The sequence below is a fragment of the Nannospalax galili genome, unplaced genomic scaffold, assembly GCF_000622305.1.
Source record: "Nannospalax galili isolate Female #2095 unplaced genomic scaffold, S.galili_v1.0 scaffold286, whole genome shotgun sequence".
NCBI lineage: Eukaryota > Metazoa > Chordata > Mammalia > Rodentia > Spalacidae > Nannospalax > Nannospalax galili.
In genome coordinates, this window is record NW_008359442.1 from 8,001,679 (window position 1) to 8,027,989 (window position 26,311).

The 26,311-nt window shown below is 37.7% G+C and overlaps 1 protein-coding gene across 28 annotated transcripts in view; it reads left to right on the forward strand.

The window, feature by feature from the left end:
* The window catches only part of Nrxn1 (neurexin 1), a 1,171,927-nt gene that overhangs the window by 1,059,619 nt on the left and 85,997 nt on the right, over positions 1-26,311 (forward strand). The gene's annotated exons all lie outside the window — the stretch shown is intronic.

Genomic DNA, 26,311 nt, shown 5'->3' on the forward strand with positions numbered 1-26,311 from the left:
TCTGATGACATCAATAGTAAATACAACCAGGTAAAGGAAATGGCCACACTGAGCAGTAGTGAGGGTATGTGACCCACCCAGAGCACATTTTCAGGATGAACTAGGTGCTCCAGACCAGTCTAGGAAGCATCTTGACAGTGAAACTTCTGAACATTTCGAGCCAAATTTGCTAGAGAAAAAGTTTTTATTTTAAACATAAAAATTCTGATGTTTTTGATAGCCTATGCCTCAAAAAACCAAATGGAAATCTTGTGGCTGTTCTTCTATCATTATTGCTAGAAAGTAGACCTTTGACAGTTAGTGGGGAGTAGGGGGTTGAGTTTGATACAGTAATTTGGCAATTAATAATTTTTGATTCTTGGAAGATGTATTTTCAAAGGAAATGTTTTATGTCTTAAATTAGCTATTTCTGCAACTCATCTACTGGACACTGAGACTAAAGAGATTGGTATCCACCACTAAACCAATGAGAAAAACCCAGTAACAGTGCCTCAAAAGACTGGATGAAATGCTTCAGTTGTAGCTGCCCGATGTTGAGCCGCATAGACTAAAGCCAATCCTTGGAATATTTACAAAACCCGTGAAGGCCTGGAATTGGCATTGTATTGACTGGGGAACACACTTGTGTTCTCTTCTTGGCTTTGACTCATACTAGCTGGTGACCTTTATCAAGCTTAGTCTGCTTTCTCATCCACAGTATAGGAAACTACAAGCTTAGTTTGCAAGGTCATGGTAAAAAGCCTGTATAGTATCCTGACATCTAAAGATGCCTGAGAAGCTGATAGTATCTCCATAAAATGTTTAAAAATACAGACACCTCAAGCCATGTTCAAAATTCCCTCCTGCTTGGATTTGCTGCTTCTTCCCCTCACACTCTGGTTCCCATTCACTCTCCCCACCTCCACTTCATTTCAGCCACTTTGCTAAACGTCAGCTTCCACTGCTGCTGCAGCTCTGTTCCATTGCACATCTGATTTCTCCACCTGCCTAAGTTCCATTCCAACCTCTCTGACTTCCCCATCACACATTTCTGTAGTCTTTTTATTGTAAGAAACTCACTTCTGCACATCCATTCATGTTTTCTTTTGTCATCTCAACCTTCTTTATACGCCCGTTTCCAAGACAGGCTCTAAAACTGTAGTGAGGTATGACTTGTGCATATCTATTGTAGAACAAACCAAAAAAATGGGTCAGTAGGTTCACCCCCAGTGAAAGGGAAAGTTTCTGTCCCTCCTCCTCCTCTCTATCCCACTCACTCCCAGCCACCAGTCCATCAAGTTCAAACCTATTCATGATTTTTGTATCTTCTTAATTCTTGTGGATCTTAGCTTTATTTGGTGCAATATAAGAAACTGTATAGGCCCAGTGGATACTATTGAGAATATCTTAAAGCTGTGAATTCGTCAGCTATATTTTAAGACACTGTTTTTATTTGATTTTTAAAAATAAAAATAATTGATGGGCGTGGTGGCGTGCGCCTGTAGTGCTAGCACTTGGGAGACAGATGCAGGTGAATCTCTGTGAGTTCAAGGCCAGCCTGGTCTACATAGTGAGTTCCAGTATAGCTGGGGGCTACAGGGAGACCCTGTTTCAAAAAGAACAAAAAAAAATTAAAATGATTATTCTAGAAACAAAACTCATTGAAAAATGGGACTAGAACCTAGTTCTCCACACTTGGAGTTTAATTCTTTAGCTGTAGGTATTATTAACATTTTTTAACATTTTATTTTTATTTTTGGGGGGAGGAAGGGGTTTATTTAGCTTACAACACAGTCCATCATTGATGGAAGTCAAAGCAGGAACCCATTTCCCCATTTCTTTTTTTTTTTTTAACAGATTTTTGTTTTTGATTTTGTGTGTGTGTGTGTGTGTGTGTGTGTGTGTATGTGTGTGTGTGTGTGTGTGTGTGTGTGTATTTCATTTAGAACATCCCAAACAATCTTATTCATCTTTATACCCGCATCCCAGATGGCACCCCCGGAACCCATATACTCTGTCATCCCTGTTACCACCCACTGTGTTATCAGTGCCCCCATCTGTTACCCAGTGCTAGTCCTTCCCCTGAATCTGGTCAGCCTGTCTAGAGTTCGTTATTTTAGAAAGATCAGCTTTTCCTCATCTAGCAGTAATCAGTTGCTAACATTCCTTTAGATAAGATTGGGGTCTGCTGTTCATTTTCCCAGTTCTATGCTGGGTTACTGTCTGGGAGTCTCTTGGGCCACCCTGGCAAAGGAAGGTATCTCCTGTCTGGCATTCTTTCTTGTTTTGTAGCCTTTAGCTATACATATGGACTCTTAAAAAATATATTGACCCCTTTAATCTTTGGTTATACTTACTTTTTGGGTGTTTAAGACCATACAGTTGGCCCATATTAACCAATTTATTTTTACTCTTAAGGTCATTTGAGAATGTTCCTGAGAGGTCACATGGGCTTGGGAGGAGCCCCTGGCTCCTTTCTTTTACCAGTTCCATCTATGTGAAGATAAGTTAAAGGTCCTCCTCGACCATGACTGGCTTCACTTGGAAGTATGGAGGAAATGTTTCCTCTGTGTTGACCCTTCTCTTTGTAGACTGGACACTGGTTCAAGTCCATCTGGTGGGGTCTCCATGGCATCCCTGAACAAGAGTTACAGTTACAGGACATTTTGAGAGATGCTCCATAGTCCCCTGGAACTTAGTTGACCTTGGAGGGCAAGGAGCAGAAACTTTGCTTTAAGTCCCTCTGACCAGATTAGTATAGGTCTCAAAGTATGGCTGTTAACCACCCAAGAGGTTAGCTCTACCAGTCTGTTACTTTTAATTACCATGTGCTATGTAGATAAAGCTTGGGCAAGACCCAAATGTTCTCAGATAAAATCTTTGACTAAGCATATATTTTGATCCTTAAACTAGTTGATTAAACTATGACATTAGAAATTTTAAGATTATGTGTATACAATTTTTATCTCAAATGTCAAAAGTATTTGGGAGCTCTTATCTAATCCCTAAAAGATTTTAGGGTTACCTCTTCAGAGGGGGGACTGTTAGAGTAGCAAAAAGCCCCATTAGAAAACATGTTGTTTAATCCCGTTTAGGAAATTTTATATTATTCTATAAGATGACACAAATACTATAAATTTTATCATAAATATAAAAACATCAAGAAATGTACTCAAGGACTGGAGCGATAGCTCACTGGTTAAGAACACTTGCTGTTCTTGCAGAGGACCTGGTTTGATTTCCAGCACCCATGTGGTGGTTAGCAACCAGCAGTCACTGCAGTTCCAGGGAATCCAACTCCTTCTTCTGGCCTTCATGGGCATTGCATGCTCATGGTACACTTACATACATAAAGACAAAACATTAACACATATAAAAGAAAAACAAGAAAAGAAAAAATAAATACGTTTGCATAAGTGTTAATATAATCTAATATTTCTGGACAACTATATGAACTGGTTAAATAGACTCAAGATTAGAGTGTGACTTTACTTTTGTAAAAATTTTACTGGAGACACTGTTGTGTTGTGTGTAATTCAGTTGTTCACCTGATCATCTCACCATGATTTTGGTCCTTAAATATTTAAATTTCTTATTTAGTACCCATGGGAGATCAAATTAATCAATAATATATGGCCCTGAAGTTAATGATGCTATAGCTATTGTCCCACTGAATTACTTTTTAAAAGGTTAATATATTGGGCTTGCCTTTACTTCTCTCTGATACTGGTCAAATGTTCATGAAGCTTGTGTTAACCCTTCAAAGTAAGTGGGAACCAAGACCAGATGATTATTGCAAGCTGCCACTGGTCACCCAGGTTGAAAATGTTCACAGTAGAAAATGAGAAGAGTTTCCTTAGAAAAGCTTAAGAAATTGCCACCAAGTGCTTTAATGTTCTTGCCTTATTTTTATTTGAACTTAATATTAGGGGAATTATAATCTCATTAGTGTTTTCTTACAACCTACGGTGCATATTTTGAAGCAGCACTTGGATAGATAAGAGAAGAAAGCAAAATATTTTTCAAATAAAATTATTCTTAAAATCTTATGTAGGATAAAGCCACCCTCAAAGTTACTAAATGATTTAAAGAACTACGAGCTTTTTTTCCAGAAAGGACAGTTAAACCCCTTAGCCATGATTGATGCGCCATTTTATGGTTTCCAATATATTATGACTCCTGACATGCATATGAGCATATGTCAAAGGAATATGCTCTAAATCATTTCTCAGTGTAGCCTTGTTTCTCTCTTGGCATCAGTAAGGAAGGAGGCACCCAGAGTTCCTTGGAAGACAACAAAATGCAGTGCAACAAGGTCCAGCAACATTGGGGGATGTTTTTAGACATTGAATCATTAGTTACAACAGAATTTGCTCTTTCTAGAGCTTCCAATCTGCTTGCTGAATAAGAAATTCTGACAACCAATAGATTTACAGGTCACTGAATAAGAACTTAGTGCTTTGATTGACTCACTGATATTTTAGAACCACTCATCACAGATTTCAGTGAAACAGCAAAACAAAAATGCAGAACACAACTAAAATAAAATATTGTTTCTTATAATATAATGAATTTGAAATTATCTTATATTGCTTTAATTTTCTTGATAAATTTTAAGGAAGGAGTCATAATTCATTACTTCACTTTCAACTGTTTTATAATGATTTTGTTAAATTCCATATTGTAAACTTAGTTTTGGAATTTTTTATACATTCTTTATAATTCTTTCACAAGAAATTTGAACTGACACTAGGTTTAATTCTTTGCTGTCTAAATTGATTTGTATATTTAAGTTTTATCTCTGGAGATGAAAACTATTTTTGTGTCACACAGTTGTTAGAAAATCTAGAGTTGTTCTACATATTGAATCATTGATTGTAAGAATTAATATACTTTTAAAATTTGGAAGCACCAAGAGATCTTTAATTTTTCTAATTCAGAGAGTCAGTACCCAGGGTTAGAACTGTAAAGATAAAGAATATATATTTTAAAAGTTACCGGCTGATGCTGCTTTTGCAGCCTCAGTATCTGAATTATTTTTTGCAGGTTCCCAAACAAGAAGGAAGCTGAATGGATTTTTCAAATTATATGTTCAAATGATTTTATATTTTTATTTTATCTGTAGTTAAAATCTTTATTATTTTTATTTTATGTGCATGAGTGTATTGCCTACATGTGTGTGAGTGCACCTATGTTGTGCAGTTCCCCGTGGCAGTCAGAAGAGAGCATCAGATACCCTGGAACTAGAGTTATGGAAGATTGTTAGCTGCCATGTGGGTCCTGGAAATTGAACCTAAGTCCTCTGCAAGAACAGTCAGTGCTCTTAACCACTGAGTCATCTCTCTAGCCTCTTTTTCTTCATCTTAAATCTTCTTTTGAAATGTTTTTCTTATTGAATTCATTTTAGAAATTTTAGATTCTGAGAAGACACCACTAGATATTCTCTTGGCCTGAGCTAGCACCCTTGTCTCCTTTTAATTAAAGCTGTTTAGCAAGATAAAACAACACTTGAGTGGCCAGGCCTGATGGTGCATGCCTGTAGTCCCAGCACTTGGGAGGCAGAGGCAGGGGAATCTCTGTGAGTTCAAGGCCAGCCTGGTCTACATAGTGAGTTCCAGGACAGTTGGGGCTACAGGGAGACCCTGCTTCAAGAAGACCAAAAAATAAAAAATAAATAAAAAAAAACCCACCTGGGTGTCCAAAATTTTGCTTCTTGAAGATATAGTTCTTCAGTATCTCTAAACTGGAAGTATTTAATAACTGTGTGAAATATCTAGAGCAGATGTTCTTGTCCCAGAGAACTGGCAGTGCACTTTGCTTACATTTTATTTTGTGACTTGTAGCTATGCATATTTTTCTCTATTTTTTGCAAATTTCATACAGTATATTGAGATCTTGGTTGGTAGAGTGTTTGCCTAGTGTGCATGAAGCTCTGGGTTCAATCTCGGCAGTATATAAACAGGTTATGATGGTGCATACATATAATCTCTCCACTGGGGAGCTAGAAGCTGGAGGAACGAAAGTTCAAATCCATCCTTGACTCAGATACATAGTAATTTTGAGGCCAGCTGGGGATACATGAGATTGTTTTAAAAAATGGTTATTGGCATTTTATACTTTTTAAGAGCTTGATAGAGCTTACTAGACAAAAGCTGACATCCATATCTGTTCATAGAAAAAGTGGCTTAATTGTATGCTGTGCACTTTAATTTCCCATACTTGTTTAAATGAAAAATATAATGAAATATATTTTAAAATTGATATTGTAAATGACTTAGGATAGTAAGAATTCTTTCCTAACATCTGTTTGAATGCCTTTTTTTCTGGAAAAATAAGTATCACTTATAGTTATTTAAGAATGGAGAGAGAAGGGAATCAGGTAAGAGGGATTTGGGTATTTAATGACCTTTCTATAATTGTGATTAGATAGATGATAAACAGATAAAGGAAAGACAAATGATAGGTAGTTAGATAGATGATAGCCAGATGAGAGATGGATATTTTTAGGAGGCAAAAACAAACTTGTATTTTTCTTTAGAAACCGATTGCCAAGGCAGAATTACATATTTCTATATTCTTCTGTCACTCATGACTGACTCTTCCTGGATCTGCTCATTTTGTTTAATCTGTCAGAACTACTGATGAAAAGTTAAATGGGCATTTTGATATTTAAATTTCTATATGGGGAGTCGGAGAGATGGCTTGGTGGTTAAGAGCACAGGCTGTTCTTGCAGAGGACCTGGGTTTGGCTCCCAGCGCCCACATGGCTTCTAACAACTGTCTGTAGCTACAGTTCCAGGGGATTTGATACCTTCTTTTGACCTTTTTGGGCATTGCACAACACAGGTACACTTACACACATGCAGGCAATACACTCATGCACATAAAATAAAAATAATAAATAATATATATATTTAAAAATTATATGGAATTATGGAGCTGGAGAGATGGCTCAGTGGTTAAGAGCACTGGCTGCTCTTGCAGAGGACCTGGGTTCGGTTCCTAGCACCCGCATGGAAGCTAACAACCATCCATAACTCCATTTCCAAGGGACCCAACACCTTCTTCTGACCTCCGTGGTCATTGCACAGCATGGGTGCACTTACGAACGTGCAGGCAATACACTGATATACATGAAATAAAAATAATGAATAAAATATTTTTTTTAAATTTAATGGAATTAAGTGATTAGTATATATACATATACATATATAATATATATCTGCACCACTGCTTAGCATATAAATTATATTTAATAAATATAAATGTTTAATGTCCAGGTAGCTGTTGTGTTTACACATGAATCTCATGTGATGAGTATGTCAGAAATATATTCCCCATATAAGGTAAAGAAGTTTAAGACAAAGAAATGAAACTGCCAAAATTGCTATGGGTAAGGTGTTAAAGCAATTTAATTAGAATAATTACAATAATAAAAAGTTAGACCAAGTAAGAAAAAGATTAACATATGTTTGTAATGCTTTAGGTAAGGAATGATACTTTAACGTATTTTGATTATATAATTCATATGGATCACATTTTTCTTAAATGATGGTTAAGGATGTAGCTCAGGTATAGAGCACATGCTTAGAATGCATTGAGGCCTTAAGTTTAACCCCTGGTACCACACACATATTCACATACACACAATAATAATAAACAATAATAAACTTGGGTGACTGCTGGGTTTTGAGTGTAAAATTGTGACTGTCAGTTCCTTAGTGTAACTAATAAACATTTTTAAAATATGCTTAGAATAATAAACTTGACCTTCAGCAATAACACATCATCTGAAACTACCTCATAGAAATCAGTTGAGACCTAGCTCTCAAGTACCAAGGTTTCAAAGGGAAACAAGGAGAACCATACAATAGGACTCTTGTCCTCAACCAGCTTTTGAGCTTGATATGGAAGACACATTAAAACCACATAAGAAAATGAGAGAAAATCCATAAGGACAACTGGGGCTGAACAAAAGTATTTCTCCATTGTGCAAAGGGAGAGGATGAGTAATTGAGCCCTACCCACTGGGGGGATGAAAGCACAGATGAGGTAATGTTTTGGAAGAGTTTGCAAAGCACAGGGAGTGATTAAAAAATATGAGGTTCGGCTTGCTACTCAACCTTCTGCCTATTCCCTCATCTTTATTTACCTATTAGATATTTCCAGTAATGCTGTCTTTTAGATTCTCCACACTTCCAATTCAATCCTTTCCTGATACTTTCTCATCCCCTTAATAGAGGTGGACACAGAATACTGAGATCAGTAGCAGGAAGGGCTTCCGGTGCCCATTCCCCTAGTTCTGTTGTTAACATAGTTCAGTCTCCACAAAAGGAAACGAAATGTTGGTGAAAACAGTCCAACTGAGGATTGCTCAGGAGAGAAGTTCTTCCTCCAAAACAGTTCATGACTAGCAACCCCGATCCATGCACATACACAGTACATACTTTTTATGTCAAATCAACAGTCTCTCAATTGTAGGACAAGATACCACACCTACAGAAAGTGTTGTTTTTAACTATCCTCCCCCATCATGCTAGGATTCAGAAAAGTGTGGTAATTGTGCAGGATTACAATAAAGCAAGTAAAGGAATGATGAAGCCACCGCACTTTGTTGTGCAGTCAAGCTTCGGAATTGGCCCTTGACCACCTTCACACACTTTTCATGACCCTTTGCTTTGAAAATTTCAGTGGTCCCTCATTTTGCCAGAGATTCCTGCTTGTTCTTTGAGCAACAGGAAAAGCAAACTTTGGTCATTTGAAAAGTAGTTTGACAGGCATCAAAATATTGTTTTCCTAAGTACATACTTCATTGATGTCAACACAAAGAGTGATGGACCAGCCTTACAAATGAGCCTCTGAAAGCCATCCAGTCCTTCCATGACAGAGGCACTTTCCTGGCATGGCACTGTGACTGGTACGTTAATGGGGAAATGTCATTTTGTTCCTTCAGATTCTCAGACTCAAAGTATCTGTGAAGAACATATGTCAGCTTTCTCACCTCACCCAGACCCTGTTGATGCAGCCCTACTTCAGGGAAAGCATCAAGTTTACAACCTGTTAAAAGTTTATAGAACTACAGAAAGTCAAGTATTTGTCACATCTATTCACATCTTCCTGGCTTAGAGTACCATGGTACCCAGATTCAGAATCTCAGAATCATGCTCATTAAACAGTGCTCCCAAAAGGAAATCTGAGAGTTAATTTGACTGTCCCTAAATGAAAACTCAGTGACCTCAGAAATAAACCCACAGCTTCAGAAAGTTTTGTATATTTCACTAGATTATTACCTGTGCATACAAAAAAATGTAGTCTACCATTTGTTATTGGTTGTTCACTGTATACGTTCTAACTTTAAAGTTTTTATTAAGTCAAAAAATACCCAGGTTGGGTAATGCGATAAGCTGACAAAAAAGGTCCTAAGTGATTGCTTCTCTTGTGGAAAATTTGGCTTCTTTGAAGTAGACCCAAAGTCACTGATCTTTGCTTGAAGATTTTTGGGGCGACAGCCTGATCTTTATTATTTCATTTTAATTGGGAAACAAAATCATCATGGTTGGTATTTACAAAAACCCACTTTTTCCAAACACAAAGCTCATTCCAATTTTGTAGATTTTTATTCTGTTGTAGCTTTTACTATTTAATATCCTTCTCCCTTGATGGTGTTACTGTGCCTTTATCATGGAAACAAGGGAGTAGTTTGTGGTTAATTTTACTTTTTCATTTCAAAATATTTTGACAATCTATGACTTGGGAGCTGTTACTGCACATTTGAAAGAATTGTCTGTTGTGACAGAGGACACATAAATAATAACATAATGCTTCTTCTTCACATCCCATCTATCATCGAGAAGGGGCCAAAGCACTAACAACATGGTGGAGGGACCATTATTATTTTATAGTCCATGTGATTATACTGCATAAAACACAGATCACTTCCAGCACCATGCCTTAGACTCTGTGAGATGAGACACATCTTCTGTCTCCAAAGTTGAAAAATAAAGAAGAAATGTCCATGGTCTGGGAGGTGGAGGGGGATTGGATGGGTTTTGTCAAGCTCAACTATTGCAGCCTCATTGTTTTGAATATTTCTGCTCTGCCAACTGCTAAGTCTTGAAGAGGGAAAGTGACAGCCGTCTGCAGTGTAGATTGTCTTTAACAATCATACTTCTGTGTCTGAGAATAAACTCCTCTTATCTATTCTCTCAATATACGTAACTTCTCCTGCCCCCCCCCCACTCAACTGCTACCACCGATAAAGAAATGTAAACAGATCTCCAGATTGGACCCCTGCTGTCATTTCAAGCTGGGTTGCCAAGAGCTTGAAGGACAGCCCTAAGGTGATAGGAACAGGCCTCCTGCCTCCTATGAGTTGCTGAAGCCCCCGGACTTCACTCCAAGCCCACGTTGTTCCTCTTGTTTCCTTGCTCAGTTGGTTCTCCACTTCCAGAGTTTTGTTACCTGGTTACTTTGGTCCTTTGAGCTACATTAGTCTTCATTCCACTTCATCCCATGGGTCTTGTTAAACCAAACACATCTTGGTTCTATGGAGGCAGAAGTAGACAGACCTCTGTGAGATCAAGGCCAGCGTGATCTACATAGTGAGTTCCAGGCCAGCTGGGGTAACGGGGAGACCCTGTCTCAATAACAGCAACAAAAATATCTTGGAATGTTATTCCTTGCTCAGTAAAATGACAGGAGGAATAACTAACTGAACACTTTCATGCACAGTGACATTTATATTTAAAGACTATCCAATTTAACTCATTAAGTACCTGCATCATGATAAATATGGTGAGAAGGATCATTTGCTTAGAGATTTCTGGATAAGACTCAAAATTCTTCAAGAGAAACAGTTTTCCACCATTTCTCTTATGAGAAATCAGAATCTTAGTTTGAGTTTGAAGATTCATATGCAAATTTTCTGGGAGCAAAGACTATGTTTTGGTGTGCTAAGGTACCTTCAAACCCTTCATTTTTGCCTCTGTCTTTTTGCCAACTGCCTTCTCTGTGGTGATTAATGGCTTAAGGTAAAGAATAAATCCTCCGACTCCTTTTTCTCTGTCATTCATTATGACCGACTGAGGCATGGGGGTTACCATTTAAAAAGACTGTCCGTAGGTATTTACAGACAAGCAGAAGCACAGGCCACACACAAGGCCAGTCTCCCTTCTCCTTGAGTAGAATTCTTTCAGTAACTATTCCTGTCCACATTCCTGGCAAGGGAAATAAAAAGTATGCATTTATTTTTCAATTAGCATACAAAGTATTAGGATTCATTAAGGCATTTTCAAACAGATTTTGTTTGTTTTTAAAGATTTGTATTTATTCTATTTGTATGATTGTTTTGCCAGAATGTATGTAAGTATACCACTTGTGTGCAGTTTCCTGTGGAGGCCAGAAGAGAGCATTGGATCCCCTGGAATTGGAGTTACGAATGGTTGTTAGCTGCCATGTGGGTGCTGGGAAACAAACCTGGGTCCCCTGCAAGACCAGCCAGTGCTCTTAACACTGAGCCACCTCTTCAGGCCCCAAATGTGTTTTTGTTGATTCTCCTCACCCCTCTCTCCCACCCCACTCCTGACTTGTACCTTTCCTACACAACACCCCCATCACCTCCTTTCCAGTTTCAGGCCGCGTGTGTTCTTTGACTGTGGCCCCCTTTCCCACATCTTTCCCCCTCTCCTGGTCCTCTTTCTAGTTTTGCAGCCTATACCCACACTCATACCCAATATATACATATGTATAAACCTTAAAAGTTAGAATCCATATGTGAGAGGAAACATGATACTTGTCTTTCTGAGTCTAATATAATCCTTCCTAGATCCAGCCTCTTCCTGCAAATTTCATAATTTCATTATTCTTTACAACTGAATAAAACTCCACTGTGTACATACACGTTTTAGTTCCCCTTTCTTTCATCAATGGACACTAGGCTAGTTTCATTTCCTAACTATTGTGAAGAATATAGCAATAAATATAGGTGTGCAAGTACATCTGTGATGGGCTATAGAGTCCTTTGAACACATGCCCAGGAGTGGTATAACTAGGTCAAATGGTAGTTCTATTGTTAAGTTTTTGAGAAACTTCCACACTGATTTCCATAGTAACTGCACTAGATTACTCTGCCACTAACAATGAATAAGTTTCCTCTTTCCCCACACCCTCACCACCATATGTGAGGTATTAGAATGGGTATTAATGATACCCATTCTAAATGATTCCCATAACATTATTCCATCCACAGTCTGTTGCCTGCAGCCAAACGAGCTGAGCAGTTTCCTTTGCATGAGTGTAACATGTTGCATTACTGAAATTGTGTATTTTCCCCTCCAGCACTATTTTTACTTCTTTCTACTTATACTGAAAAGGAAAGGGAGCAGTTCTAGTCAGAAAGGCCTAGAATGCATCTCCTAATGGTAGGACTATAGGAGCACTGTGCAGTCTAAGATGCCTGAAAGGTGTGAGATATGCTTCAATAATTGTGTATTTGATAGCTGTGCAGCGGCAAGGGTCTTTCATTCCCTCCCCCCTTTTCTGTCAATGTCCAGAAGAAATTGAGAGGCATTGAGAATTCTAATAGCTGTTTTGATTTGATTTAAGGTCAGATACACCAACATCTCTTTAGCGTTGTATAGTACACACCACTGAAACTGAACTAAGCTAGAAATTCAGACTGGATAAATTGCAGAACAAGAGACAGGAATCTTGACTGTGCCACTGTGATAACATTACCTAAAATAAAGAAGTCTGACCACATTCTTATGCTCCAACATAAAATGAGACTTATTACAATGGGTTATTTCTTCTTTTGTAAATAGAGCGCATGCTAGATTCTTGCTGAGGAAGATTATGATAAGCAATAGACAGCAGCAGTTAGGATTCCAAGGCCCGAAATTAAGTAACTGAAGTTCAAAGGCAAACTTCATTACTTTCTTGTTAACTGTGTGACTTTAGGCAAGTCATTTAACATCCATGTGCCTCATCTTTAAAAACAGTTAATACTACTACTACTAATAATAATGACAATAAAAGATTAATGAAATTTAACTCACAGCTTAGAGGTAAGAATAAATCAGTGGTTCTGACCTGGGGAGATGTTGCCCCCAGGGAACACTTGACAATGTCTAGAGACATTTTGGTTGTCATAATTTGCAAGCATGTGTGGATATAGTCTGTAATCTTGTGGGTGGAGGTCAAAAGTACCATTAAACATCTTGCGGTGCACAAAACAGCCATACAACAAAGAATTATCCAACCCTAAATGTCAGTTGCAGCGGACTGAGAAAACCTAGATTAAATGAAATGGCATACACAAATTCCTTAGTCATAAAACAGAGCAAGCATCTAGTAACTACTAGTCATTATCACTGCTTAATAGTTAGCTGCCTTGGCAACTAATCTTCCTCCACTAGTGTTTTCATATTACTATTCTTCTTTTCTAAATATTTTGTTTTATTTGTGCACATATGTAGAAGGGGAGTGCTATGTGCACATGTGTTCAAGTGCCTATGGAAGTCAGAGGCACATACCTCCCTCTAGAGCTGGAAGCACAAGCTGTTGTGAGCCACCTGATGTGAGTGCTGGGGACTGAACTCAGGTCCTCTGCAAGAGCAGCTTGCGCTCTTAGCTGCTGGCCCATCTTTCCAGCCACCTGGTGTCACTACTCTTGATAACAGAATCATGCCTGATAACCCACAAATACTTGAGAACCATCTACTGCAAGCTCATAGCACTATTTCATTTCTTATTTTTTATTCTTGCCCAACCACGATGTCTTAAACACACCTTGTAGCTCTGTCTAGTGCGATAATCTTAATATTTGATTTCTGCCATACCTCATGCTGGCCAGTCCACTTTGCTCTTTTTCTTTAAGGCGTTTCTCAAGACTTACTTCTATTTTTCCTGCCATCTTACCACTCTTGAACTCTTCCATTCTTTGAAATTTAGAATGTGAAGAATCTTAACGTTTCTTTAATGTCCTCAACCTCTCCTTCATGTAGACCTTAAGAAATGTCTTTCAGGGGCTGGAGAGATGACTCAGTGGTTGAGAACACTGACTGTTCTTGCAGAGGGCCAGGGTTCGAATCCCAGCACCCACATGGCAGCTAACAACTGTCCATAAGTCCAGTTCCTCTTCTGTCCTCCATGGGAACTGCACGACATGGGTGCACTTACGTACAGGCATAATACTCATAGATATAAAGTAAAAAAAAAGAAAATATTTTAAAAATGCCTTTCATTTATTCCATCTCTGCATTTAGAAAACTGCCCAATTGTTTTAAAATATTTTATTTATCATTTTTTATTATTTTCGTTTTATGTCTATGAGTGTATTGCCTGCATATATATAAGTGACCGAGGCCATGCAATGACTGCAGAGGTCAGAAGAGGGCATCAGATCCCCTGGAACTTGAGTGATGGACAGTTGTTAGTCACCATGTGGGTGCTGAGAATCAAACCCAAATCCTCTACAAGAGCAGCTAGTGCTCTTAACCACTGAGCCATCCTTCCAGCTCTGGTCATTTAACCTTATTTTGTTGCTGCTGTTTGGTACTAGAATAAACTTTAAAAAGCAGTCAGCTCAGTGGTTCTCAATTTGGGATCTATATATTCTAAGAAATGGAACACACATTTCAATATATCTAATAGATATTATAACTCCTTTTATACACGAGACGTTTATTGAATGCACTTATTAATTGAAAGATTTACCTAAGTCATGAACAAGCAGAAATATTCTGTGAAATTGTAACAATTTAATGTGTGGTGCTAAGGTGTTGTATACCAAGATTTTCTTTAAGCATTATTAAAACAGAATTCTGTAACTCTGGCTATTCAGAAGGCAAAATTAGATTCATCCTATAGGGGTTATTCAGCTTGAGAACTTTAAAGGTCAATGCAATCATTTATATAGAATGTTGAGAGCACACAATGTGATGAGAAATATATCCAGACTAGTCTACATATTTTTATCAAAACCAATAGCTAAAACCAAAATAATGTCTCCTTTGCAATATTTACAAATTCTTCCTTAAGATTTGAAGTTGAAATACTTTTAAAATGGCACAAAGGAATAGCATGCTTTCTGAACATGATGTTATGAAATAAGAATCTCACTGACTATTGTTAGAGGAATATTTAATGACTTTGCAGAAGTGACCATGTTGATGGGCAAATAAGGGAATTGTTTTCCTCTGTAGGGATGCCTGTGTTCTGTTTTTCCCTATAAAAGGCTCTGCATTCCTTTCCTGCATCAGGATATACCACAGTAGGAAAGGACAGTCACAAGCATTACAGGTCCACACAGGAATTCCTATTTAGGAGCTAAAACCACTCCATCCCATGGGTTAACTAACTGTAGAACAATTCTCAAGTGAAGACTACTTTGAAGACTTTATGATGGGAACAGCGATTTAAAGATAGAATTTTTCCACTCAAAAGGCTAAATTTGAAGAGGAGACCAAATCACTATCATTGTTGTTGATAACTCTGTGAGATAGAACCCAATCTGTAACAGAGTTTAATTTGTTCAGTGAGTAAATAAATGAGTCAGTCCTTAGACATGCTGTTACAGCAAGACTGATATGGACCAAAAAATAAAACATCCAGGTCAAAGAATTTCCCTAGTTAGGAATTATCATCTGTTGTTTTCTGTTTTGTTTTGGTTTTTGGTTTTTGGTTTTGTTTTGTTTTGTTGGTGTTTTTGAGACAGGGTCTTCCTGTAGTCCCAGCTGGCCTGGAACTTGCTATGTTGACCAGGCTATCCTCGAACTCATAGAGATCCACCTGCATCAGCCTCCCAAATACTAGGATTAAAGGCATGTGTCACCATCTGGTTTTTAAGCTTTAAAAGATGAATGTAGTTAGATAAATCTCTAATGATAAAATATTTCAAATCATGCATGTATCCAAACTTCTCCTTTCTTTTAAGAAAGTTTTATTTTTCAGTTACATTTGTATATATGTGTGGGCATGTTGTGGGAATGTGCACATGAGTGCAGGTGCCCATGGGGGAACTGGAGTTCCAGGTAGTTGTGAACTACCTGAGGAGGGAGCTGGGAACGGAATTCAGATCTTCTGCAAGAGCAGTGCCCGCTCTTAGCGACTGAGCCATCTTTCCAACACTTCTTCATTCTTTTCAAACACTCAATGAAAGCCCAGAAATGGCTTAGAGTCTGTATATGATAATAGAATTAGTAATGTTGGCACTAACTGGCATTTTGTATAAATTATGACATTTATTTTAAACAAGGATAGAGGCAAATACACTCATTCTATAAATGTTAATATCCAATACAAATATCAGACAAGTAGATTGTAAGTTATGAAATGTTTTATCTCAAACATAGCTTTGAATTCCATGTTTATTTCTTCTTCACTTTTAATCTTCTACCATTTTATAATCCTCTTTAGATCAGAATACAGGTGGTTTGTTTTTCATAAGAAAAGACTATTCTTAAATATGGAACAATTTCAGTTGTCCATTGACTTTGATTGATTTTACCAATAAAATGACACTAGATAAAGAATGCCTGAATAATATTAGTAATAGGGAAATCTCATTTTTTTCTTCTATTATTCTGCACGTATTAATCATGAACCACTATGTGTATTGAGCATCTACCATGTGAACTTATTTCTTCAGTTTAGTGTTGTATAATGGGAAGTGATTTAGCTCTAGACACAGCAGTGTGTTAGCCCCCTATGTAGTCATTACTAAATATGTTCATTTCTTTGTATATACATTTCCATACATGAAAAGAAAATGAAATAAAAAATATTAAAATACACTTAATATCCACCTACTTTTAAGTTTCTATAATTCCCTACCTGATTCTCTAACTATGTTTCTCTAGAAAACAAAACCCTTCACCTTCTTCCAGAGAAGGGAATCAGTAGGACATTATTTGTATTTGCATGCTTTACAAATATGGTTGAGTCTTGAGTCTCTGCCTGGAGCTCCCCATGCTTTCTAGAGGTGGGCAAGTTGACCAGCTTCTAAGTAATGAAGCAAAAGCCTATTTTTGTAAAATTATATAAACACAAGCTGTCTCCTGGGCTCTGTTGTTCACAGGTAGGTATTAACTATGCTAATGAGCAAACACAAGGACACAGATTTACATAAGGATAAACTTCCACTGCTGGTTTTTGTCCTTCCCTTGTCCCCATTTGTCTCCTAAACTTTATATGTAATCCTTTGGGTATTTATGTGACCCTTGCTGTTACTCACTGAACATGTTTATTTCATTTTATCTGCCAATCTGAATTAATTGGTCATTAAATCAGTTCCCACACAATTTTTAGCAAGGTATCAAATCTTCTAAAGTAGAAAATGTTTGAAAAGATTTAGTTAGGTTTAACCTCTTTGCAGGTGGATATGAGTTTAAAATTCTGTGTTTGAAAAATGCTTTAGTTTCTTCCTATAGTGACTTCATGGTCTGCCTCTCAGGAAATACACAGTGTCTGTGCTATTAAGAATTTACTGTATTCTGATCTGGTCCCTGGAGATATTATTTCCTTGAGGAGCTGGTAACCAAAACCACCTTACAGCAGGACCAGAGACAAACTACATTTTAGAACACTTCAGGGTTGTGCGTGAGTCTGGCCTCCTGAGACATGCCCACGCAGGTGCTGTCTGTGAGGGTCTTGTTCACATTATCAGCAGGGTGGTCAGAAGAAGAGAAGTTTTCTTAGAGCAGTTTCTTTTGTGCCGTGGTTCTAAAAGGCTGGTGGCATATTCTTTGTTTTAGGTTTGCTTATTATTTTCTGTAGCTCTGACTTGAAACTTTTAAAAAAGAAACGATTAAAACACTGGGTCCCAAAGCAGCCTGTTAAATTCAGCTGGAGGAAAGGAGAGCTTTCATAAGAACTTATTAGTTTGTGGTCCCAAAATGGGGCAGAAATTATCTCAGCCAAGAGAACTAATCTCAGTAAGTACATGATGCTGTAAAGGTGGTGATGGGTGTTTGACTGCTCAGTGACTTTATGTCATGTGAATATTGTTGATTACTTTCTTTTTATAATTTGAATGTTTTTGCTTCTTTATTTTGATTTTGTTTTCGTTTTGTTATGTTTTTTAAGATAAAATTGCTTTGGTAGATTAAAATCTAGTGTCTTTCTGGACAGAAATTACACAATGTAGTTTTATTGTGTATTATGTTCTTAGAATGTTTTATTCATGTAAAGATAGTATAAAATATATTTCATCCATTACAAATTAAAATAACAATCCACAAACTCAGGATATGCCTCTGAACTCCTCAAGTCCTAGAAAGAACAGTAATTTAGAGAATAAAAATTTAAACCATAAATCTAGATTGATTATAGTAGTTATGCAAATGTAATTATAATTTTCTGTACAAAAAAAGCATATTTAAATAGAAAGCATTGCAAAGACCTTATTCAGAAGCTACTCTTGTGAATACTTTTACTGTAAGGAAGAATTTGGTATATTTTAATAATTGTCTGGCGACCATTATGATTATATTACTGTACTGTGCAATTTTCTTGAATTGGATATGTCTCTGTACCAATTTAATTACCAAAAGTAATGACAAACCTTAGTAAATATGCTAATTGTACACAATAGCAATTTTCTCTATACAGGCATATAATTCTTGAAAGGATTCTTTGCATTTCTGAAGGAAGCAGAGTGTTCAGGAAACACATAAAAGCCATGAACGACAGCTTGCAGTGGCTGTGACAGTCATGAACATGAAGTTGGGGTGTCTGCTACAACAAATAAGTTTCAAGCAAGTTATTTTTTGTGCTTTGAGGCTCAGTAGTACCGTGCCTATAGCACTGATATAACTGAGTGAACATAGAAACTTGAGAATCCTGCCTCTGATGTTCTTTGAGTGTGAACCTTCTCAGTCTGGCGTCTTTAGTAAAACCTCCTGTGCTGTGACTGCAAGGTGGGAGTAGTAGGGATTTTAGGACAGTGATCATTCCTCTGGCTGTGGTAAAGTCTAGTTATACATTTCTGACTGTCATCATCAGTGCTGTTCTCTTATGTCTAAAACTTGTGAAAAAAAGAAAAAAACTGTGCAGGAGAACCCAGCTAAACTCAGAGTTGTTAATTAAACATTTTGGGAAAGATAATAGTTGTTAGTTGTTTGTTTCTGATTGCGATCATCATGGGTTTTCTGACTCATTAAGATTTGCAAGCTTACAGACACACTTATTTTATTTTGTTACTATTTTATTTTGAAACGTGTAGGCTCCCTTGAAAACATCATCATTAAAATTGGCAATTCTGACACCACCCATACACACACACCTAATAAAAGGTAGCTCTAGTTTGGGGGAGTAAACTTGTCCCTGCTAGGAAAGTTGTTGAGTAGTAAGTAGTCCAGAAAGAGAACTCCACAATCTGGAACAGAGAGCCTTTTTTCCCTCTCTTTCATATTCAGGATATTGAAAGGTGAATTATGCCAGGCTCTTCAGAGTTGTAAGGGAATATCACCAGTTAGCCAGAGTTACCATGTGTGTGTCTTGCGTGGTGTTTACAGTCTCTCTCTGGACTTCTGGAAAGAATTAGAGGAAGCACTTCATTCTCCCTAAAGGAGTTTCCCATTCAGTTCAGTGTATTTCCACTCTTGACTTCCAAGTTTTCTCTCCTCTTTCAAACTTGTTAACCATGACCCTTTCCCCACCCAAAGGAAGCTAATTACCCTAAAGAACATGCAGAAGAGCCAAACCGGACAGCATTCAGTCCTCACATGTTCTTCCCATTACCTGAATTTTGTTCTTTCCACCTGATATTTGGGGGACCAATGTCTCTTGCTTAACATGTGTCATCATAATTCAACTAACGTAGAAAACTTGTGCTTATTGAAAATGTTGAAGTTTGGCTGGTGAGAACCAATGCTTAAGAGCACTGGCTGCTCTTTCAGAAGACCCAGGTTCAGTTCCCCGCCCCTACAAGGTGATTAACAACCACCACTAACTCCAGTACCAAGGGAGTACTGGAGTTAATTCTTATTGCCTCCACAGGCATTACATAACACAGATGCACTCACATACATGCAGGTGAAATATATATATATATATATATATATATGTAAAAATACTTTTTAAAAAATTGAACCTCTTATTTGAATGATATCTATTTACTTGGAGAAATACAATTGAGTGAGTTTCTTTTTTTGTGAATACCTTGCCTATTGTCTTAGTGATGATTACTCAGATCTACAGAGAATAAATTCTTTCATCCAATCTTTGATAGAGCTCTTGCGTCTGCTCTTGGGTCTAGCATCTAAGTTTCATAATAAAGCTAGAATTGTGGTCAGCAAAAATGGTTCAGTGAATTGAAGCACTTACCACCATGCCTGGTGACCACCATTCTTTCTTGAAGACCTCATGATGGAAGAAGAAAAACAGCTCCAGCTTGTTGTCTTCTGATTTTCACAAGCATGCTATGGTGCATACACACGTGCATGCACACACACACACACACACACACAAAGTAAAATAAATGTCTAAAAAAAACTAAGCTAGAATTATTTAGTGAGAAAAATGAGTATACTGTACCATTTTCTGTTACTACAACAAAGTATCTGGAGCTGAATACTTCATAAAAAGTGATGTTCATTTAGCTTGCAGTTCTGGAAGTTGAAGGGTATGGTACTGGCATTGACTCAGCTCTAAGGTCCCCTTTGCATGTGACAGATGGTCTCATAGTATGTGTGAGAGAGAGTGATCACGTGGCAAGATTGGACACCAGAGGTCAGGGAGGGGCCAGTATTGATCTTTTATAATAGTTCAGTCTTTCAGGTACTCCTAAGAACTGCCTCAATTCCTTCCAGAAATAGTGTCCCCACCGTGCAGTAGTGTCCCCATTGTGCAGTAGGTTCTACCCCTTGAAAGCCCCACCCCCTCTCACATCACCACATTAGAGACCAGGTTTTCACTGCACTGTTGAATGTCAGGTCATATTCAAGCCATCATATTGAATGTTCACATTATGTTGATGACAGTGAGAGTTAGAGTAACATTTTTCAAAACTAAAGAAGCTTCTTAGATAAATCAAAGTAGTTATAAATTTATAACCCTGTACATATTAGATATTTACAAGACTTTAAAAATAAGAATAATAAATAGTTTTATTTTCTGTTCAGTTTATAAAATTGTACTCATTCCATTAAAACAGACTACTTCCCAACACTTTGTCTTAATAAAATGAAGGCATTTGAGATTCATCTAAAGATGTTTTTGTTTGCTTCATTAAGGCTGGCTTGAGTCTCAGTTTTTTTGGATGCAGAAAGGAATATGTTACTGTTCATCTGTGTTCTTTCACGTGTTTTACGTGTTTAATTACTCAGGCTTTATTGTTGTTGTTTATTTTCTTTCCCTTGAAAGCTCAGAAACTTAAAGCTAGAACTTTCAAGGTCAGTAGCCCATGACATTTTTAGCATAGAAGTTCCCTATGGGGATCTGTGAAATACTCAGTGAGTGGGTAAAGGGACCTGCTGCCAAGCCTGAGGACTTAAGTTTGATCCCTAGGATCCACATGGTAGAACTCAGGAAGAAGCAACTCTTACAAGTTGTCCTCTAATCTCTGCATGTGTGCTGTGGTGCGTGTAGTCACATACATACACACATACATGAATACACATGCCCCGCATACAATAAATAAATTTTAAAATAAAAAAGCAAAAAAACTTCCTTTGGCATTTTCATAGACATTGATATGCCCTCCACTATGGTAGCTTTAATATTCAGTGTATCCTAATTCGTAAACTGTGGCTGATTATCAACAAATTTTGTCTTTTGTTTTACTTTGAACAACCTTTTACTGAATATTTATTACCAATATTGTATATGGCCCAATCTCAGAGACAGGACATAAAGTGAGATTTATCCCTGTACAGAGCTTTCAACCAAGAACACAGTTCACTATATGAATAATAGTTAAGTAAATTAATATTCTTTTAGCAACGTCATAAATATGTTGCATGACAGAAAAGGCTAAAATTACATGCTCCAAGTATTCATTGCAGGGAAGGACGTTTCCTTTGTGTTTGAAAGATACACCTATCAAAAGGCAGAGACAGGGAGGAGAGCAACTTAGATCAGCTGGGAAAGAACAGGGGGGCTCCAAGTACTCATTGCAGGGAAGGACGTTTCCTTTGTGTTTGAAAGATACACCTATCAACAGGCAGAGACAGGGAGGAGAGCAACTTAGATCAGCTGGGAAAGAACAGGGGAACCACAGGATCATTCAAGGAACAGCTGGCAGAGAGAGGGCACAGAGGGGTAAATAATACACTCAGTAGTGTGAAGTCTGAAGGGCCTGCACTCCAGTGAGGAGACTCTCATAACTGTGTGGACTGGCAATGTTAGTAATGGCTGTGGAAAAGCCATAAGCTAACAAGAGAAACAGTCAGAGCCATCTCAGAAGTGGAGAGGCTGCCGTTCTCTCACCTATTAGGAAGCAGGTTCCAACTCTGAAAACAATCTCTCCTAAGATAATCTCTGCTTCCACAGGGTCTTCTTTGTTCTGCATAGCATTGGGTCTGTATAGTCTGGCTCCCTCCTACAAGATCCTACAAGATCCCTGCTCTCTTTGCAGAGGATAGTCATAGTATGAGAATCACTTTGACCTGGCACTTGGTAATTCATTACTCTCTTTATAGCACCTGTCTGTAGGACAATAGACTGTGTTCTAAACTATAGTGTGCTTATGATTTCACCTTTAAACAATCAGCTCATTAAGCCATAATGTGTGGAATTTAGAAAAGATTTCCTGAGTTTAGTGATGAGATGAGCAACAGCCTTTAGCCTCCCCTGTCTCTTCTGAAGAGATATGTTAGTTTAATTTGTACTTGAACTGCATGCATATGATAAAGAATGAATATGATCAGCCATATTGCTTGAGAGACAGATGATGGAAGCTCAGCACATAACGTTCTCTGACTAGACTATGATTCAGGGTGTCCTATTAGATATAGTATTACAATGGATACTGTGTGTTAGCTCAGCCTATCTTCAGATTGTTGATTTAAGAGACAACAGAAGGAAGATGGATAAAGGAGAGATGGCCTCAAATAATTCTCTGCATGTCCACAGAAAAAATCTAAATAAACAATATGAGATTTAATATTAAAAGCCCATTTTTTTCAACCACGAAGTCTGATGTGTCAGATACCCTCAAAGAAACCACAGCAACCACCATACAGAAAAACAATCTCTATGGCCGGGTGATTACACACAGATGGGTACTATGATTTTTAGATAGCCAGTCTTACTTTTATACATACATGTCTGTGTGTATGTTGAGACACAGACATCACAGAATAACAAGAGCTTAAGAAGAACTGAAGACCCTGACTGAGCCAGCTGTGCTCTGACCTTGCCTCACTCTGCCTCCAACCTTTCTCTACCACTCACCACCAACATCAACTTTGTACACGAGTAACAGTTACCAAACCCACCCACCTTTTCAGACCCTGTGGCCTTGTTCTTAGACCACAAACCAATGGTACTACATTGTGTTTGCTTTATACACTTCTCTTCTCCAAATAGATTTTATTCCCAAATATTTCTAATTGAAAGTGGGTGTCTTTTAAGTTAAGGGGCAACACATTATAACGTCTTTGAGATTTTGTCTAGGATAACTTGGAAATGCTTGATCTATTCCACATCCAGAAGAATGTTATGAAATTGGCCACCATCTCTTACCTATTACTCTGATGGAGTGTTGAAGATATCTGTTTTGCTATGAAGCTGAAAAGTCACAATGTTATGGCTTAGAAATTTAAAACATGATTTGTAAAAACGTAATAAATAACTTTGAAATTTATAAGAGACTTTGGGAAAGCCGAGTTACACATATGGGGGCAAAAAGCACATCAGTTTTCAAGAAGGGTTCCTAGGCCCATTTATAGTGAATATTCTGCAAATTGTTCTGAGTTACTGCTTTGCAGCTCCAAGGAGGTTGCAACAGATTTTATCAACTTTCAAATAAGGAGAAATGGCTACAACAGGAATCAAGAATAAATATTACATTGACAAGATAAGCCACTCATTTCCTTATACAGGCAACAGGTAACAGACATTACAAATTTAAGAAATTAAACAGCTTTTGAAGTAGTAAAAATTCATGTTTAGCATTATGAATAGAGATACTTAACAGGAATAAGCAAATGTACAAATTGCCTTTTGTAATTATGTCCCAAAGTTGAAAGCAACTAGCTTTATAATCTTAACAAGCTATTTCTCCTCCTCAAGCCTCTGATCTCTCATGCATAAATTAAAAGAATTGGACTAGAATTAGAATCAGGAAATGTGTGGCTTCCTGTTGTTTCTGCCGATAGCCCCTCTTGTGCCTCTTGTGTGATAGGCTTGGATTAGAGTCCAGAGAGCAATTGCTGAGATTTCCAGGTTCTTGTGTCCCACAATAAAGAACTGGAGCAGAGACGCAAGGATAGTGAGAGAAATAGAGAATTTGTTAGGGAACAGAAAGAGTGGCTTCTGAGAATGGAACTGGGCTTGAGAGCTGGGACAGGGCTCACAAACCCAGAGACCATTTGTAGATCACATACACAGGTCATGGGTGTGGCTGATCTAGTTTTGAAGGGGAAGGTTTCCTGCCTTTTGCCAACAGGCATCTTTCCTATGTTAGTTCTCATGCCTCTTTCTCCTCCTCTCTACTCTCACCTTCTGAGTAGTAGTATCAGTGGGCAGGGTACCAGAATCCTTCCACAGACTCAGACTTCTACTCAACAAACGTTACTATTATTACACAAGTTTCGACTAAAAGAAGAAAAGCTGATGTAATTTCCAGTCCTCCAAATCCATGGATCTCTTGTTGGAACTATAAACCATCAGCAGGTTCATGCTTTAAATAAATAGGAGATCGCTTATGGTGATATAAAAATCTTGCAACTTTTGAAATGCTTGTGTAGATTCCTGTTTGCTTCCCACAAGATTTTATAACATTACTAACTTTAATTTATTCTCTCTAGAACTTCATCTTGAGTATTATTCATCTTTTCCCCCCAGCACCAGCCCTTTGAGGTCACTAAGCACAGAGCTGTGTTAACCCATTGTTATCATCTTCAGCCATGCAACCAACCAGAACCCAAGTCCAGACTGGTACATAGACCTTTCTACTCCCTTCCTATTTTCCGGAAGGGTAGACAAGTAAGGACAAGATAATAAAAGTGGTCACAAAGTCAGTAATATGCAGGATATTTTGTCAGCAATTCCTATTAAGTTTATACATTAAAGAACAAATATTTATATTACCTATTCTTGTCCTCAAAACGACTTTCTTCATTTCTACCTTGTCACCAAAATTCAAAACTGGAATCTGGAGCTGGAAAAGTAAGCATGCCTGGCATTCCAATACTCTTGCCATTCATGAAAGGCAGAAGTTGTTAAGATACAGATGAGGCACACAGCCCAGATGTATAACTCAGTGTAGTATTTCATAGTAGACTTACACTGGCTTTAGTAAACCCAGGATACTCCAGCCTGAACTGAACACTGCACCCACATTGCATAGTACAGTTAGATGTAAGAAACGTAGATTTAAGAACTACAAAGATACATGTCTATGCATCTTCCTTACCTGCTCTCTGAATTTTATAAGAAAGGCTAAATGTTGATATTGTATTGGGAACATGTTGCAAGGAACATTTGTTAATGCTTGATCAACACGTGTGTTTACCTTCTGGTGTCCTGGATAAGGAGTCCTTAGAATGAGCTTCACATTGATTTTTATGTTTGTTCTGCCTTAGCCTTGATTGGTTTACATCTGGCACTTTAGTGGGTGTCTTCTGTGCACATTAGTTGTTCCTATCCAACCAGAAGCAGTTTATCAGGATGGACTTTTAGACATGGTACAGGAAAACTGTGGGTTAGCAATTCGGTTGGAGGAATTCACTCCTGCAACATGATGGTCATCCATAGTACATTACCTTAAAATTTGCATAAAGGTTAAGACAACCTAACAATGATCTTTTAGGCAATAGATTTCACTTTGAAATTACTTCTTCCAACAATGTCAAAATATCTTTATTATGTAGTTCACTGTTTATCAATGTATCCCTCTTAAATTTTCCTAGTGACACCTTAATGATTAAGTCACACCTTAATGATTCTATGAATGAACTATAATAATCAATTTTGGTAATTTCTTCCAAGAATCATTTGAAATTATTTCCACATAGGGGATGTGAATCTTCATTTCCCAATGTCCACCCAATATGGTGACCCCTGACAGTTCAAATTCGTGTTCATATAAGAATTTGGCATTCGTCTACACAAAATAATTGTCTACATGACTCACTCAGGACTATGTAGCTCTCCTAAGATGGCAGCA